The sequence below is a fragment of the Anser cygnoides genome, chromosome 21 (genome assembly GCF_040182565.1).
Source record: "Anser cygnoides isolate HZ-2024a breed goose chromosome 21, Taihu_goose_T2T_genome, whole genome shotgun sequence".
NCBI classification, from domain to species: Eukaryota; Metazoa; Chordata; class Aves; order Anseriformes; family Anatidae; genus Anser; species Anser cygnoides.
In genome coordinates, this window is record NC_089893.1 from 2,754,101 (window position 1) to 2,770,663 (window position 16,563).

The 16,563-nt window shown below is 49.2% G+C and overlaps 1 long non-coding RNA gene across 1 annotated transcript; it reads right to left on the bottom strand.

The window, feature by feature from the left end:
• Positions 1-12,344: 12,344 nt before the first annotated feature.
• Positions 12,345-13,567, bottom strand: LOC106039824 (uncharacterized). The gene is made up of 3 exons (XR_001209500.3): positions 13,362-13,567; positions 13,004-13,140; positions 12,345-12,455 (listed from the first exon to the last, which is right to left on the bottom strand). It is a non-coding gene; the product is annotated as an uncharacterized lncRNA (long non-coding RNA).
• Between the last annotated feature and the right edge of the window lie 2,996 nt (positions 13,568-16,563).

A 16,563-nucleotide genomic window follows, 5' to 3' on the forward strand; every position in this document is an offset into this window, starting at 1 on the left:
TTTCCATTAGATTAAGTAGTCATAGAAATCAAAAATAAAACCTATACTTCGGCTAATTAAGCCCACTCACCATCTGATTAAGACGTGTTGTGATACTATGGAAAAGTACCAAAGAGCTATTGTAAGTAAACGAACACAACTGGGTATTAATATTATATTTCTTGTCAGAAAGGATAATTGATCTGCCTAGAGGTTAACCAAGATAATCACTGCAGGTTGACAATATTGTCAGTGTTAAACCTCTTGCTCCATGCAGCAGCATCAGGGATAAAAGAGGCTAAAACCCTTCCCCCAGACAGCCTGTACTGCTGACTTGTAACATGGCATTATTGCAACAGCCTCCACATTCACCTCTGTGTCTGACTTGAAATAAGAACACACGGTGCTTGTTGAAATTCTTCCCCTTCCCCAGATCTCTTCCCCCTTAAAATTCTGTTTAAGAAAAGTTGATGTAAGGTTCTCTGAAAAATAAATCCCTGCAATTCTTTCAAATCTGGGGGGCAGAACAAACCATACTTTCTTACCTGGCTATGATTCATATCTACAAGGCCAGATGCTGAGACTAACAGCATTTACTTTGGAGAGCGTGGGGCCAGATTTTTATGAAGTGCTACAAGCACTTACTCTGCCTACAAGCATCTTTTAAGCTCAGCTCCAGGCAAACAAATAAATTCCACATTCTTTGTCCTGATGTTGCATCTGCAATGCCATGCACTGATTTGTGTGGCATGGAAAGGTAGATTTGGGACACAATTTCTTGTTTCCCACTCCAAAGCTACAGGTCTTGCTGTCCTCCTTTTTCCTACTATGGAGGACTTAGCAGAGAGGAATCCATTTAGATTTAGCAACTGCAACTAGTGCTTAAGACTGCAGTGCTCTGATTTGTGCCACTTGACTTCAAGGTGTATTCCTGGTGAAATAAGGTAAGGACACTGGACCATGATTAGAAAGCCTAACTAGATCAGGCACATAGCTAACAGTCCCACAGTGCTCTCATAGGAGTGCTGCTCGATGAGAGCCATCCCATTTAGGTCAGCCATCCCTTTGTGAGCCACGGAGCTCCAGTTTATCAGGTCTCCTGGAGCCAACCATTGCTTTGCAGAGTTGACTTCACAGGACTATTCCAGGAGGAATGACTTTTTGGAGGTGCAAAAACACATAATTCAAACTGTTACCAGAGAATACATTTATATCAGGGGATAAATTACTGTATGCAAAGAGTATTATAAATGGTCTGCTGTCAAAACAGAAGGATGTATCTGCCAGGGACACTGCTGGGGTCTGAGGTCAAGCACTACTCAGTATTTTCATTCATGACCTAAATGATGGAATAGAAAGAATTATTAGACTTGCAGATGACACCACACTAGGGCTGTCAGCACATTGGAGGATAAGCTAAGGATCAATTGTGATTCTGATGAACTGGAAGTGTGATCGAAAAGTCCAGGGAATCTAATTAACTTGTAAGGTACTGCTGGAAAACCAGGACTGCAGAAAGCTCGGGGTTACAGCAGGTCACAAATTGAACATGAGTCAACAGCCTCGTGTTGTTGCACAAAGGCATCACAGCAGGATGCATTTACAGACATGTACTTTACAGGGCGCAGAGGAGTTGTTCTGCCCAAGAACAATTTTGTCAGCAGACCTAAGGCTGGAGGGTTAGGTCTGCACCCAGCTCTGTCTCACCTGAAGGATGTCCTCTACTGTTTTTGTGTTTCCGTTAAATCTGTTTGTGGGAGATTCACAGAAAATAAAGATAAAAGGGGCATGACAGTGAATTTGATTAAATATTCAAAGACTGTTTTTGGCATTATTTACTCAAATATGACTCCAAGCTCTGGGTTCCAGTTTTGGTTGTTACTGTGGAAACCAGCTTAACACGGATATATAAAAGGAAAGGGCTAATCAATTAAATAATTTAAAGAGTGAAACAAAACCATGGGGAAAGAAACATGACGGGTTTCTCTGTATTTAGGATTCTCAGTCCCAGTGTTTTATACCAAGAGCAGGAGGTATCTAGGACACTGGGCTTGCCTGAGAGTTAATTACTCTGACACTTCTGTCCTCCAGGACACCTGAAAGCACCGAGGAGTGGCAGCTCCTAATCGCTGCTTACAGGACAGATGCCAAGTAACACTCATTCCTAAAATCCTAACCGAGGCTAGCAGGCAGAGCTGCGAGAAAGCTCAGCTCCTGACAGAGCCAGGGGCACACAGGTTATCGTGAGGCCAGCAGGAGAGGGGCTTTTGGGGAGCAAGCTAGAGCACAGAAGTGGCCCTGGCAGAGCCCCAGGTCCTCATCCTCGCACCAACACCCACCGACTGCACAGACCCTGCCATTCCTGCACAGACCCTGCCATTCCTGCACAGCTTTCTGCTTTATATATCTGTTAAGCAGGAACACTAATCCTCACCTGCCTTCTTTGCTAATATTTGCAAAGGGCTTGGAAGTCTTCTGGTGGAAGGAGGTATAAAACAGTAAAAGCATTATTCAACACCCCCCTTCCCCAGCTTGCGTGAACTAAAGTGCTGCTCAGCATACTGTATCTGAGGCAATTTAGCTGAAGTTTGACATCAGAGCAGTATTTACACCTCATCAGCATTCAGCATAGGCAGGATAATGCCAGTTGGAGGGGTGAGGAATAATAGCAAGTAGACGGTATCAGCGCTACGAGAAAGCCTGCCTGGCCTGGCTGCCCTCCCTGCCTGCAGCACACAGGAGGGGACACCAGGCCCACTCCGGGAAGCATAACCCAGTGCCACTACCCACTGTTTTTGGGAGGAGCACAGAAGGAGTCAGGGGGCCACCACAGGTGACAGGAGATGGGACAGGTGGCATTACAGCACCCACCCCAGCACCACGAGCTCAGGGCTCCAGCAGCTGCCCAGGGCTGCGCTGTTGTGGCCTGCTAGGGCCTGGCTATCCAGGCCTGCCAGCAGCAGCTCTGCAAATCCCATTTTCTCCAGTACCCGCCACCACCCGGGCAGGGACGGAGGCTACCGGACCTGCTCTAGCTGAAGAGGTCATTTGTCTCGCCTCACAGAGGCAACTAGATCAACGATGTGCCCGCAGGAACTAAGGGCATGTTTGACAGCATCCATAAGGTTTTATCCAAAGGGTATTTCTTTGCTGTTCGGACAACACAATCATTATTTAACCAGTGCCAGAAGATTGATTTCTGTTTTGCTCACTGTCCTCACTCGTCACCCACCAGCCAGCTTCTCGCTGTGCTGGCCGCAGGTCACAGGCCCCTGACATGAGTTTTCCTTCAGCTGGAGCAGTCTCAGCTCCAGATCCACGTCCCCCCACCCAGCCCAGCAGTGCTACGCCATGCCAAGAGCAGTGGGGATGCAGCCCACGTCCAGGAGGAGCACCGGGTGGGTACCCTGGTTCTGCCACCTCTGATGGGGTTTATTGGAAAGTCAGAACTCACAAAGCCCTTAAACCTCTTCAGAGCAGGACGAGGCACCACTGCTCCATTCTTCAATGCACACCTCTTCCTCCAGAAGTTTGCAGCCAGACCAGATCTCTGCCATTGTTGAAAACCTCTCAGAGCCCAAACAAGACCTCAGGCAGGACAAGAAGGCATTCACAGGCTGCTGGATGCTGCCTCAGCAAGCGGCTCCCCACCAGACAGGCTGCTGGTGCCCCCGCAGTGTGGAAGGGGCCGGGGTGCCAGCGGCATGCAGGCAGCAGGCGCTCCTGCCTGCAGGAGACGGCCGCATCACAGAGGAGGAGGAACTGGCAGCCGGTGCTTTTAATTGAATAATTTAAGCATTATTGATTTTTCCTACTAGCTGGAAACAAGGCCCAAACTCCAGGCCCAGCAGAAATGATTACAAAGTAGGGTCTCTTCAGACAACTAAGATATCATTCTCCTCAAACATGGAAGAAGCTGCTGGAACAGGATGCTGAGCATTGTGGAGCTCTGGGAAGGATACTGGCAGCTCGGTACCCCAGGCAGGAACAGCCCTGCCTGCAGCTCAGGTCCCACCACCCGGGGGGGCAGGATTTCTGCACCGGGTGCTGCATGCAGGGAGATAAGCGGCGTGCAGGGAAGTGCTGGCAGAGGCAGGATAGCCAGGGGGAGGACACCACCCCATGCCAGCACGACTCTGCCAGCTGCACAACCTGTTGGAGCTCGAGGACATACTAGCTGGCAGATTTCAGCGAACCTGTTGCAAATCAGCTCCACCTAACTTGCAAAATGCTTCTTAGGGACCAAGTAGATGGAAACCCAGATGAGCTGCTGGATTAAGCTTTGTTCCCAGCAAACAGAGCCAAGGGAAGCGCAGGACCAAAACATCCTGGCATGCCTGCTCAATATAGACAATTAAAGGAGAGCACAAATAAGATTTACAGTTACAACTGACCAGTCTCAGTTCTCAGTATGGTGCTGAGGGTGTTCCAGCACCAAGGTACCTAAGAAAATACATTGAGCATATCGTGATACATCGGGCGATGTCCAGACACTGCACATGCTCTGTGCATCAGCTAGGTACAGATGCTGAACCAGGAATAAAATGGGTAGTGAAGTGATCCATAGGCTGTACCAGACCTCAAACCTGCCAATCCAGCTTGCTCCCTGTAAGCATGATAGCCTGGGCAGATTTCTCAGAAAAATGTGAAAGAGGGCAGTGAAGGGCTTTTCATGCTCCTGTGTAGGAGAGTTATGCTTTAGAATATGCTTGCAAATGTGTAAGTCCCTTTGAGCAAAAGGAGTCTAAGCAATTTATTCATGCTCTTGCACTGCTGCTGCCCCAGGTGCAGATATATTTTGAAGCGTGAGCAAGCTGTAGGCTGGCAGCTCCTCCTCTCTGCTGGAAACTTGCAGCCATATAGCTACTCCACTCCAAAAACCTCTCTAACCCGTCTTCTCTGCTAAGGGATCAACCATCTCATGGTCGACCTGCGGAAATGAGGACAGGACAGTGAAGTATTTCCCGCTACAAGAAGAAATGAACTTGTTATAAAACAGTTGCCAATGGAGTGATGAACACAGCAGCATCACACAAAGAAATGGAAGACACACTTTAATGGCTTTGCTATTGATCCAAAGATGGTGATTTTGCCTTTGACATTGAAGCATACGATGGGGAAGGGAAAAAGGCAGCTTGCTGTCTGTTCCTGAGGGGTAGGCTGACAAGCAGTATGTTTATCAGCTACATAGGTGCCACTAAACACAACAGACCTGGACTCTGTCATGCCAGGTACCATACAACACTGAAACAACCCTGCTCAAGATGTCAGACCACCTAAGGGTCCCCAGAAGTGCATCTCCCCAGCAGAAATCCATAACTGCCTTGCACCCAAACTCCTCAGAAAGCACACAAGCAGTATCCCAGAAACAATGGTAGTTGAGCAGCTTGAAGTACTTGAAAAGCTGAGGCTTCTTTCTTCAAGTAGTGAAAGAAAGGAACATGAACTTACAAAGCTGAAACCCAGTTCAATACTCAAAATAGCCCCAAAACCACGATACTCCAACTCTGATGGAAAGGATTTAACAACCTCATATCTTATCCCAAATACAGCCATAACCTGAAGTTTCAAGAATTTTTTTTTCCAGTTTCTCCAGCTCTTCTGAGGAGGACAAGTGTGCCAAAAGGACTACCGTATCAGGAAATCTTGATGCATTTAAATAAAAAAGCAATTAAACACTTTAATAGGGAGGGAGGAAGGAAACTATTAAAATGATTTCAGGATGACCTTAAAGTCTTCCACAATTGTAGCTGAGAACATTAATATTTAGCAAGCCTGTCTGACTTGATCTCAGCACCACCATCCATCCTCGCTTCCTACCGTGTGGGCCCATTTGCACCCGTACACAGCCAAAGCGGAACAGCCCTGCTGCGGCCTCTGCAACAAAGCTTCACGTGTAACCTTCCCAAAACAAGTAGTCCCATCTTTTTCCTCTTCAGTATTTATAAATACTATTTACCAGTCATTTAGCAACAGGAGTAAACAAGCCAATGCCCAAAGAACTCCTCACCTGGGCAACCAGCACCAGATGCCAGCACCAACTGCACGAGCATCAGGGGTGCTCCGAGGGTCCTGGCACCCAGCCCACCGCAGACATAACAGACCTCAGAGCCTGGCTGCTGCCTGATAGCCACCCATCTCACGTAATAATAATAATAAATGCCTTGCACTTCCACGGTACTTTTAACAAGAGGACTTCAAAGCCCTTGTAGATACAGGCAGCCCTGTGATGCCCTTAACAAGCACATTTTTAGTCTCAGTTTTATGGATGAGGAAATTGTGGCTAGTAAGGTAGAATAATCTGCCCACATGACACAGGATAGCAAGAAAAGCAGCTATGGAGGAAAACACAAGAGCTGTGATTCTCAGCCCCCACCAAGATGAGACTCCCACCTTGTCTGGGGAAAACACAGAGCACCAGGAGCGGGCTCCCCACGACACAGAGCCCTGACCCAGCCCAGCCTCGCAGAGCCTTCGTTCGCTGAGGGCGCTGCTACCTGAAGCAGAGGGCACTTTCCAGAGATTACACAGGACAAGGACTTTAATGAACAAGTACTGCAGAAGGGTTATTTTTACCCGCCCCAGCATATCAGCCAAACACTAGACCAGGGACCTAGAGGCATCAGCTGTTACTTCTAATTTAAACAAGTTGGCTGCAAAAAAAGCAGTGCAGCTAGAGAAGGGCTGCTAACACACGCTGTCCACAGCTGGTAAAACAAAGCCACGACCACCTCCTGGGCGCAGCTGGGGAGGCACAGATAGCAGGCAAAGAGAACAGAGGACAGAAATAAGGATTTTTACAGAAGGGCTTGGGGAGAGGAGGGCAGGACAGCAGTGACCGAGGGCACAGGATGCCTGCAAGCATCTCCGTCTCCAGAGCCTGGCAAGTTGAGCGATGAGGCTGCAGCAGGGCAGAGCATCCCTGGCCCCCCATTTGAACAGTCTCATTGATGAGCCTTGTCATCATTCCTCAAGACTAATTTTTTTAAATTGCAAAATCTTACAGAGCTATTAACCTCAAAAGAGTTTAACATATGGCAGCACAAGTCTCCCTCTTACCCTAATTATAAGGCTTGCAGTAATGGGGCTGTCTTTTAAGTTACAGCTGCTATGCTTTTGGCTTTTCACTAACATTACATCCTATTAAGGAGCTACACTTAATGCATGCAAATTACCAGAACACGGAGTGCTTCGGACCAGCGAGGGGATGCATTTAAGCAACAGCAGCAATATCCCAGGGTCAGGCTCACCCTGCTGAGAACTCCGTATGATCCATCAATCAAACTCCAGTCATTAATTAACTAATTCATTAAATATCTTTATATATGAAGGTTCATCAAGGCGGAACATTGTGTTGACAGCGACGTCCTGTCAGCACTTAACAGTACAAGCTCCCCCTCCCAGCCCAGCAGCTCCCCAGGCAGGTGGGGCCATTGCATGCCCACAGAGCCCCCCCACTCACCATGGCTCCACCACAGCACCCCCAGGGCAGCAGCCCCCACCCCACTATATGGCCTCCCCAGTGCCAAACAGCTGCAAGCCCTTGGGGTGACCATCATCAGTCTGCCCTGCCCCACCTGCCCCCAGCACTGCCCTGCAGCCCCCCAGAGAGCCACTGCACAGCAAGAGCAGAGCTCATCTCACCAGGAGTAATAATGAAATGCAAATAATAACAAATATTGGTTAAATAATAATAATAAAGGCAAGGTAATGGGAAGCTGGGGAGGGGAACAGAGAAAAGCCCACAGCAGCTGAAGCAGGTTTCATGGCCCGGCAGTGAAAGGCACTGCCACTGTGCTTCGTCCTGCCAGACGGAGCTGCTGGCTGCAGTGGGTGCTGCTCATCATGACAGCAGCTCCGAGCTGGGCCAGGTACTGCCCAGAAATGCTTTTGAAGGGGATTTTTGGGAAAGCCTGCCTTAGCAGAGCAGTGAATGACATTTTCCTATCATATAAATAAGCCGAGGCTGGAGATGCAAGTGGAAGTGCAGCCAAAACAGCCATGGCCAAACCCACTCTGAAGCCCAGTCACTGCATGTGTTCTCGTGGGGCCCCACCTGACTGTCACCCCCTTACATATTACCCTGAAGCATCACCGCAATCAGTCCCCAAATTAACTGCATTTCTGTGAGCTGCAAGCAGAGCACAAGAGTACCACGGACCTGGCTCCAGCCCAAGGACTAATTTACTTTCCTAAGCCTTGAGTTCAACTAGGCATATTAAAATGGTGCGGGAAACGCTGCCAACCCTGCTCAGTCTAGACGGGGTGCTCTGACTGGCTGTTTTGCCCTCCCGTTTCCTGCAGTATCCAAGCATCATCTCTCTGCCCTGAGGTCCGTGCAATCTGGTCACCGAAGCCTCCCCCTTCCAGTGTTTAAAAGCCTCCTGCCCTACAGCAGCTCCAGGAGAGGCCATGCTGCGGTAGCATGCAGTAATGGTAACCTCTGAATCAATTCTTGCTCCCTGAAGAAAATCCTCCTGGCTTTAGTGCCACAAGCTGTAATACTGAAAATGGCTGTAAATTTGAAAAATTGGCACATTGTAGTCCAACAAGACAATTTTTGAATTGCTCCATGCAGCTGTGCAGTTCTGGATGCTATGCTGCTTGCATCCTAAACTGGGAGGTAGAGCATGTTCTTAGCTGAAAAAAAAAAAAAAATTTGTTTTGTGCTTTTCCTTCCTGTCCATCCAACCTGTGTGCTGATTCTTGGTTAACCACAGCAGTAGGATGCTGGACTCGGCAGCACGGCTGCAGGAACCCCAAATGCCCCAGTGAGAGAAACGCTCGCCCCACCATCTCCAGGCCCACCCAGGAGTTTGGCTGCAATGTTTGTCACAATCTGCATTAAAGATGTTTTCCCCTCTCTCCCCCAGTGTTGGGCTAATGCAGCCTGCTACCTTTGCATCCCACAAGCTGCAAGGTAGAGAGCAAAAGAAGGTTTAGATTTAGCAGCTGGTTTTGTGCTTTGAGAACCCAGAGCAGTAAAACTGAGCCACAACCCTACCGTCATGCCAGCATGAACTTGCTCGAGGACTGCATTAAGTGTTCCTGGGCACCAGGGAGTAGGGTAGCTGAGGCTGGGAGGAAACTGGGACTGAACCCCTTAGCAGGATTAAGGGGCACCCAGAGAAAAGATCACTGCAGGTTGAGGCAGGCTGACTAAACCAATTTAACATCCCACTTATTCAAAGAGGGTCTGCATTTATGCTGGACTGCGAGGCCTTTCAGTTTCTGTGCTCTAAAGCAGGAGACAAAATTCTGGAATAAATAACTTGCAGGGAGATGAGAAAGCAAAAGAAACAATCGGTATCTGGAGGAGGGAGAGAAAAAAACTCATTTAACCAGCCATAATGAACTACTTCACACGTCGTTTCTTCTGGTGAACAAAGACTAGGGAGGGTTTGTGGATGGTATCTGAAAATCAGACCCCTTTCAGGAGCAACACATTTACCGTAATGCAGTTCTTCCGGGAAGCCAACAAGACTGGCTCATTAAATTTTAGTATTATCTCTGTAGCCTTCTGCATTGTTTGATTAAAGTTTAATAGCTTGCTTGGTGGCGTTTGCTGTCTATTGTAGAGCCTTGCCCCCTCCCACCAGCAGTCCTGCCTTCGCTGGGGGAAACACAAGGCCTTGGCTGGCTTTGCGCTGTCAGGAGGTGTCAGGAGGTCGCAGGGTTTGAAGAGGAAGCCTCAGGAACCCCGCAGGGGTTGCTTTTCTCCAGGGTGATCTTCTGCCTGCTTCGCAAGCACCAGCTCTGGGGAGCGCTCTCTTGGGAAGTGCGATGCTCCTTGCCTTGCCCAAACACCAGCCTGATTTCTGGTCTTTGTTCCCTCTGACACTGCTTGTGCTCTTCTTCAGCACTGAGTACGGCTGCAGAGCCTGTCCAGAGACAGGTGCACAACCTCTGAAACATCTCCTACAGCCTCAGCAAGGACTTAAGGTATTTTTGAAAACATCAAAAACATGCAGGAAAGGGAAAAGGACTCCTTGTCTTTGTGGGGTCCAAATGGAGAGGCCCTCAAGCAGACCGCGTTTTGACAAAATTCTCAGTAACACATCTCCCAAAAATCTGTCTCAGTTGAGAACCTTAAGAGTGGATGAACCCATGATAATTTCGGGAAATCTTAGCCTGCAAATTGCAAGAGGTCTGAGAGCCCTGCCTGCAAAGTTGTTTCCATTCCTGGTGGCCATTCAAAACCTACCCATTTCTGCCTGTAAATCAGGCTGCCAGAATTTGAGTACCTCCTTTCCAGGTCCATACATGAGCCTTTGCACTTGCAAAGTAACTGAAGGCACCAGACTGTGCATGCAAAATTGAGTGCCTGATTGTATGAAAATGCTCTCTGTGAAATTAAACGTTAAGTCTGAATGAGCAGAATTTTACTGAGATGTTTGTATGTGCATTGAGATGCAGGATAGCCTGAAGCTGTTTGTCTTAAGAATTTAATGAAAATACTTTGTTTATTGCAGCGTGTTGTATGTGTGAATTATAGGTGTACATAATGCCTAACAAATGGAGCGCACTTCTGCATCCGCTGCCTGGGGGATTCCTGCACACACACTTGTAGCACTGACAGTCACGTCAGGATCCAAGTAAAACGCAGCCTGGGCATCTAAGCAACATGTGGATCTTTGGCCACTGCATAAGACCAGGATCTTTCAGGACTTTCTTCTAGCTGTTCCTGTGAGACCATCAGAGGACTTTGGTAGGTAGGACTTGAAGAAGGAGGGCCTGGATTGTTTAGTCACTCACCTTCTCTATCGAAAATGAATTACAGTGTCTAAGAGGGATGCCCCAGCCCGGCCAGGTTCTATGTGCAGCTGGGAGATCCTCTGGGATGGCTGGGGGCAATGGTCTGCAAGCTTGGCATTGCACATGGTCCCATATGGGACCCAACAGCCCTGCGTTGCCATCTGCCTCTGTGCTTCTGGGGTTCCAGATACATGGGATTTTGTAATTGAGAAGGTGGTTGCTACCCCAGAACCGCTATTCTCTGCCAGGTGAGAGGAGGCACACTTCCTCTGAGCCCCCCGGACGTGGACAGAATGGTGCCACCAGGGAGGCACCGCATGAGACCAGCCAGCAGCCCGAGAAGCCACACTTGACCCCTCGTTGTGGAGCTACAGCACACCTTCCTCCCCGTCCCCTTCTTCTCTATCAAAAATCTGAAGCCATTTTCAGTATTACAGCTTTTGCTGCATAAAGCAGGGGGATTTTCTTCAGGGAGCAAAAAATTGATTCAGAGGTTTCCATTAACTCACATTAGCACAGCACGGCCACTTTCAAGGGCTGATCTCGGCAGTGAGCGTATTGTAAAAGAAATGGGGCGTTTTCAATGCCCGAATTCAGTGGAGTTAAGCTGGAACAAGTCCATTAGGGGGTGATTTTGCAGTGGGGTGTGGGAGACAGCCTCCTGGAGATCACAGGGAAGATCAGGTGGGATTCTCGTGGCATTTCACACAGTTTGCTGGGGGAATTCTCAGTGAAATGGGAGCTTTTGAGAGCAAGGCAGATACGAGGCTACAGTCAGAATGGCAGCAGGATAACAGCAAGTTACAGGCACAGTGCTATACTAATATTACGGCAAAGTTTTCCTTCTTTATCCCCAAGGCCAAGGAAACTAAGGTTCAGGGAGATGAGGGTTTTGCCTGAGGATGCCCTGCAGACCAAGAACAGAAGTCAGGTCCCGGAGCTTTCCCAGATGGGGTGGAACTGGAAAACTGCCATCCAGTCCCCCCGAGCCTCCAAACGGTGCTGGCCTATCGTTTCTCCGTGCTGTTCTAGTTGTGACCTGCCACAACACGAGCTGCCGGGTCACTGGTGTTGTGACTGTGCTCAGGGGAGCAGAAGTTGATGGGAACGCTTATGGACGTTCTTAGATGGCAACACCCTCTCCCATCAGGCAGCCTCTCACTGGAGCAGCTTGCTGACTTTGTGGCGCTGTCAGAGTTTCTCCAGACTCTTCTGCAACAACATCTCCGCTCGCTGACATCCCCGTCCCTTCCAGCCTCGTTGCAGGTGACGGGAGACACTGAACTGCCAGTTCTTTTTGCAGGGGGCAGGAGCTGGCAAGGAGCTGCATGATTGATACTGCGATTATGCGTTTGCACCTTGGCACCGCAGTAATTGTGCTAGACAGAGCTGTTTAAATACCACCAGACAGAGTATTACTCACATGAAAATGAGGCCTTAAATGTCATTATTTGTGTCATTATTAATAGCCCCTAATTGTGTTCTCTAATCATCATGAAATTATGCTAATATTAATATTCACATCAAAACTGCCTAGGGAATGAGAAGAACTACTTTAAAAAAAAAAAGTCCTACCATATGTCAATCCCCATTAATGTGAAACACTTGCCTTTTGCATCTAGGAGACCAGATGCAAGAAGAGGAGACATGGAGTGGGGCGGGGGGGTTTCTCTGCACCTCTAACTCCTGGAACACGCTCTGCACCGTGATGCCCGGAGACCCTGCAAACACATGTCAAAGAACTCATTGCCTTAGACTGTACTGCCACTTCTTAAGGAGCTTTATTTCTTTTGAGAGGGCTTCTGACAAGTCCATCAGAGGGAACAAAGAGCCGGACAAGGTTTTGGTAAGCATCAAAATTCAGGTACTCAATAGGTGCCACGCTGCAACAGGCGTAGGAGTGTGGGAGGGCAATGTCACCAGGGAACAGGGCAATGAGAAGCTGAATTCTTTATTTACACACAGAAAGCTTGGATGATGCAGGAATACTGCAACATTTTGTAATGCTACTAGGTTATTATACTTATTTTCCTTATATTAAGTTCACTCTCTACATTGTATTTTTACCAGCACAAAAATCCACCTGAGAGAATGAAAACAGCACGAACCCACCACAGAAATATTTGGAAAAAGCCTCCCAAAGGGATTAATTTTAATGGATGTTGCTCGAGAACTGAAATCGTTGGATGTTAAGGACATTTGGCACCCTGTACAATCATTATAATTATTGTAACGGTTTCACTGAGGTGGCATTTTTAGAAGCCTTTACCTAGTCATAGCCCCATTACAGCAGGTGATGTGCCCACACACGGCAAATAGCAGCCTTTGCCTCCAGGAGCTTCCAGTCCAGGAGATGACATGTACTGGATGAATCGAGTAATGGGCAGGTGGCAGAGAACTGTTTTTCTGGAAAAAAAAAAAAATGTTAATGAAAATAAATCACTTTCTCTGCAATTTTCTGCAGCTCCATTTTCCAACTAGCATCACTTGCAAGTATCCAAATGCCTTACTTAATAAAACAGAGAGGTTTCTAAGTGCCAAACTATTATGGCTTGAGTTAAATATAACTCGGAGCATTAAAATAACTTCAGAGCCAGCGGGCTGGGAGCACGTGAGAGCAGCCCTACCGGCCACGTCCTCCCCGGGGCCGACGACAGGGACCCGCAGGCAGCGCCGAAGCTCAGCTGGATGCGGATGGAGCCCGAAGGCGCTGGGGCCCCGGGCTGAGCACCAGGGCTGAGCACCAGGGCTGAGCACCAGGGCTGGGTGCTGCCAGCCCGGCTCGGGGCACCGCGCCCCGCACCGCCCCGCACCGCCCCGCACCCCGAGCGCCTGCCCCGGGGGCGGGCAGGAGCCTTGCGGAGGTATTTAACACTTTCGTGCGAACGATTTCTCCATAAAATATTAATGACGTATATATAATCTAATTGATTCCTTAGGGCAATAACCTCTGACAAAATGGCCCTGATTAGAAGATAATTGAGTGTGTTGAATTGCGTCCTAAGAGAGCTTAATGTTGACAAGGTCCATTATCTTGTGATAATGACCCCCTTTTGTCAGGTGTTAGTGCCATTAGGAGACACTTTTGTAGGAATAAATCCTTCCGTTTAACTCTTTTGTCTAATTACACGGATCATTTTACAAACCAAAGCAAACGTTCGCCTCCTGGGCAGGCCCCGGGCTGGGGAGGGGCGGCCGGCGGTGGGTGCGCAGCACCCGGGACCGGCGCTTGGAGCTGTTGGAGCCGGAGCTGCAGGGAGCGGGGCCCTGCCTTCTTTTTTCCCCATCAGAGGCTTCTGTTCCTCCTTCCAGGAGGGTTTGGAGCTCGCTGCCCGGCAATCAGCTTTCCTTGCAGCAGTGTTTAGCCAGACAAACACGGTGATGAGAGGGAGGCGTTAAACCAAAGTTGCACGGCTCCTGCTCGCCTCCCGGCCAGCTGCGTGCCAGACGAAGATATCCGTGGTCATTTGCGGGGACAGGGTACTATTCAGATCCAGGAACACGCTTTCTCTCGCTCTCCCTGCACCTGGTTATTACAGGCGTGCATTATAACTATGGCACTTACAACAACAGGGTGCTTGGCTTTGTCGTTTCGAGTGTGCGAGGGTATCTAACTGCAAGCGCTCCACCGCTTTGTAACATGAGAATTCTGGATTTAAGGGTTGTTTCCCAGCATCTGGCTCTGAATGGAGCTGAGGGGCGGGAAGGGGAGGCTCCTGCGCCCAGGGTGCCCAGAAGTCTGCCCTCGTGGTCCAGAGCGCCTCTCCAGCTGGGCTCGAGTCTTCCCATCCTAGCCTTTCGCCTGCAGCACGACAGCAGCTAAATAGGCAACTTCAGATCATTTCAGACAGTGCATTTTCTGGGAAGATGTGGGGAAATAGGGAGAATGGATAAGAAGCCCAAGAGCTGATCCTGGGTGCTGTGCATGAGCACAAAGGAGAGGAGTCAGTGTTTTTCCCTGAAGACAAATGCCTTCAATGCTCTCTTCCAGACATGCACGTATATGGACATTCAAGAAAGCATTAATGTAAAACACCATTGATTTCAATTTATATTAATACACTGTGCAGTGAACTGAGATGGCTGATTCACAGTCCTCATCAGATTTCACTGGTGCTGGGTAAATCAGATCCCCTGGTTCACTGTAGTTTAATTATACGCAAATTGTAAGTGAATTAAGATAAATCGAATTAGAACCACTCTAATACTGAATAAAAACACCCACAAAGGAGTTTGCTAGGGTTTAACTAATCCGCTTTGAGAGCTAATGTGGATTCATTGGCCTGGGCGTCCATGCACGGCCAAGTGCTGATGCCAGGGCTGGGTCCCCATCGCGGGCCGTGCCGCGCTCAGGACCAGCAGGAGCACGGCCTCGGCAGGATGCAGAATAACCCAGCAGCCGGGGCAGTTCCACTTGTCCCTGCGATCATCGCTGCTTGCCAGGGAAGGGCTGGCCTGTTTTGACAGTGGCCAGCCACTGGGGAGATGGAGAACAGAGCCAGAGTATCACAAATTAGGTTGAAAGTCAGGAGAAGAGGAGCTGGAGCAGACTGATGAGGCACAAATTGGAAGCTGGGGTGGGTCTTTCTTCTTTTTTTTTTTTTTTTCCTCCCAGGGAAGTGTCATTTGTACAAATTGCCAGTCTGTGCCAGCTTGGGAGAGACCTTACAAGGGAAACCTGGAGCCTTCCCTGCTTTTCATGTGAGCGGATGCCCCTTTTATTTCTGAGCAAGGAGTAAGTGGAGAAAAAAGGAGCCCCTGTCAGCCTCTCGGAGACAAATTGCTTCCTGCAGCCAGAGGTGGCTCAGCTCTAACAATCACCCACTGCCAGAGGTGAGCGAGGTGCCCCGCTCCCCGCCAGCCCCCTCCCTCCTTGCACACTCGCTCCCCCCTTAACTGCAGGCTTTTAAATTGAGACCCAGATAAGTAACTAACCGTCCCTTTCGTTTTTATCCGGCCAGAATGATTTACTGGGACAATGTGTGAAGAGTGCATGGGACTCTGCTGCTCAGGCGGCAGAAAATACCTTACTGCCTAAATGAAATGACCCAACCGACGCACAGGGTTAAAGATATATGTGGTGCTCCTGTTCCCTGCCTCCTCTACATCAGATGGGCTGTTATCTCCCTGCGCGCTCTCCTCTTCCGAGAGGGAGGTGGGCAGAACAGGCCACCAGAGGACTGCGAGCCATAAAGTTATTAAAACAGTAGAGGCAACAAAGCAGCATGGATTCCCTGCTGCTCTGACATTTCCAGAGGGTGAAAGGTAAAAATGCAGGGAGGCTCTCATGCTATGTAAAAAACACAGGCCAGTGCTTTTCGGTTTCTGCCTGAGCTCTCAAAGCAGCTAATTAAACGGGAGGGAGAAATCCACAAAGCAAGCTTCAAGCCAGCAAACAAAAGCCGGGCCCGGCGGGGGAGTGGCTGGTCAGGGCTGCGGAAGGATGCTGGCTTCTCCCTGACGGGGCTGCCTCTGAGCCTCCTTGTTTCGGGGAAGGTCGGGAACGGGGCTTGTTGCAACCAAATGGCTCCATTCACAGGTCCTCATAATTCACCCTAATTCAGACACCAAGGCCAGGAGCCAAACTGCACAGAAAGGTGCAGAGAATTGCAGAACAGCTCTGGGAAATGGCACGCTCCCAGACAGCCACCTCAAATTCCTTACGGCCTCTGCATCTACACATCGAGCCCTGTGGATTCACGGTCCTCGCACACCCCCGTGCAGCATCCCTTAGGGACGTGGCCAGGGGAGGCAGCGGGTACGGGCACTGGGTACGGGTACCGGGTACCAGTTGCACTGTGTTTTGCGGGGCCCACGCCTGTGGCTGTC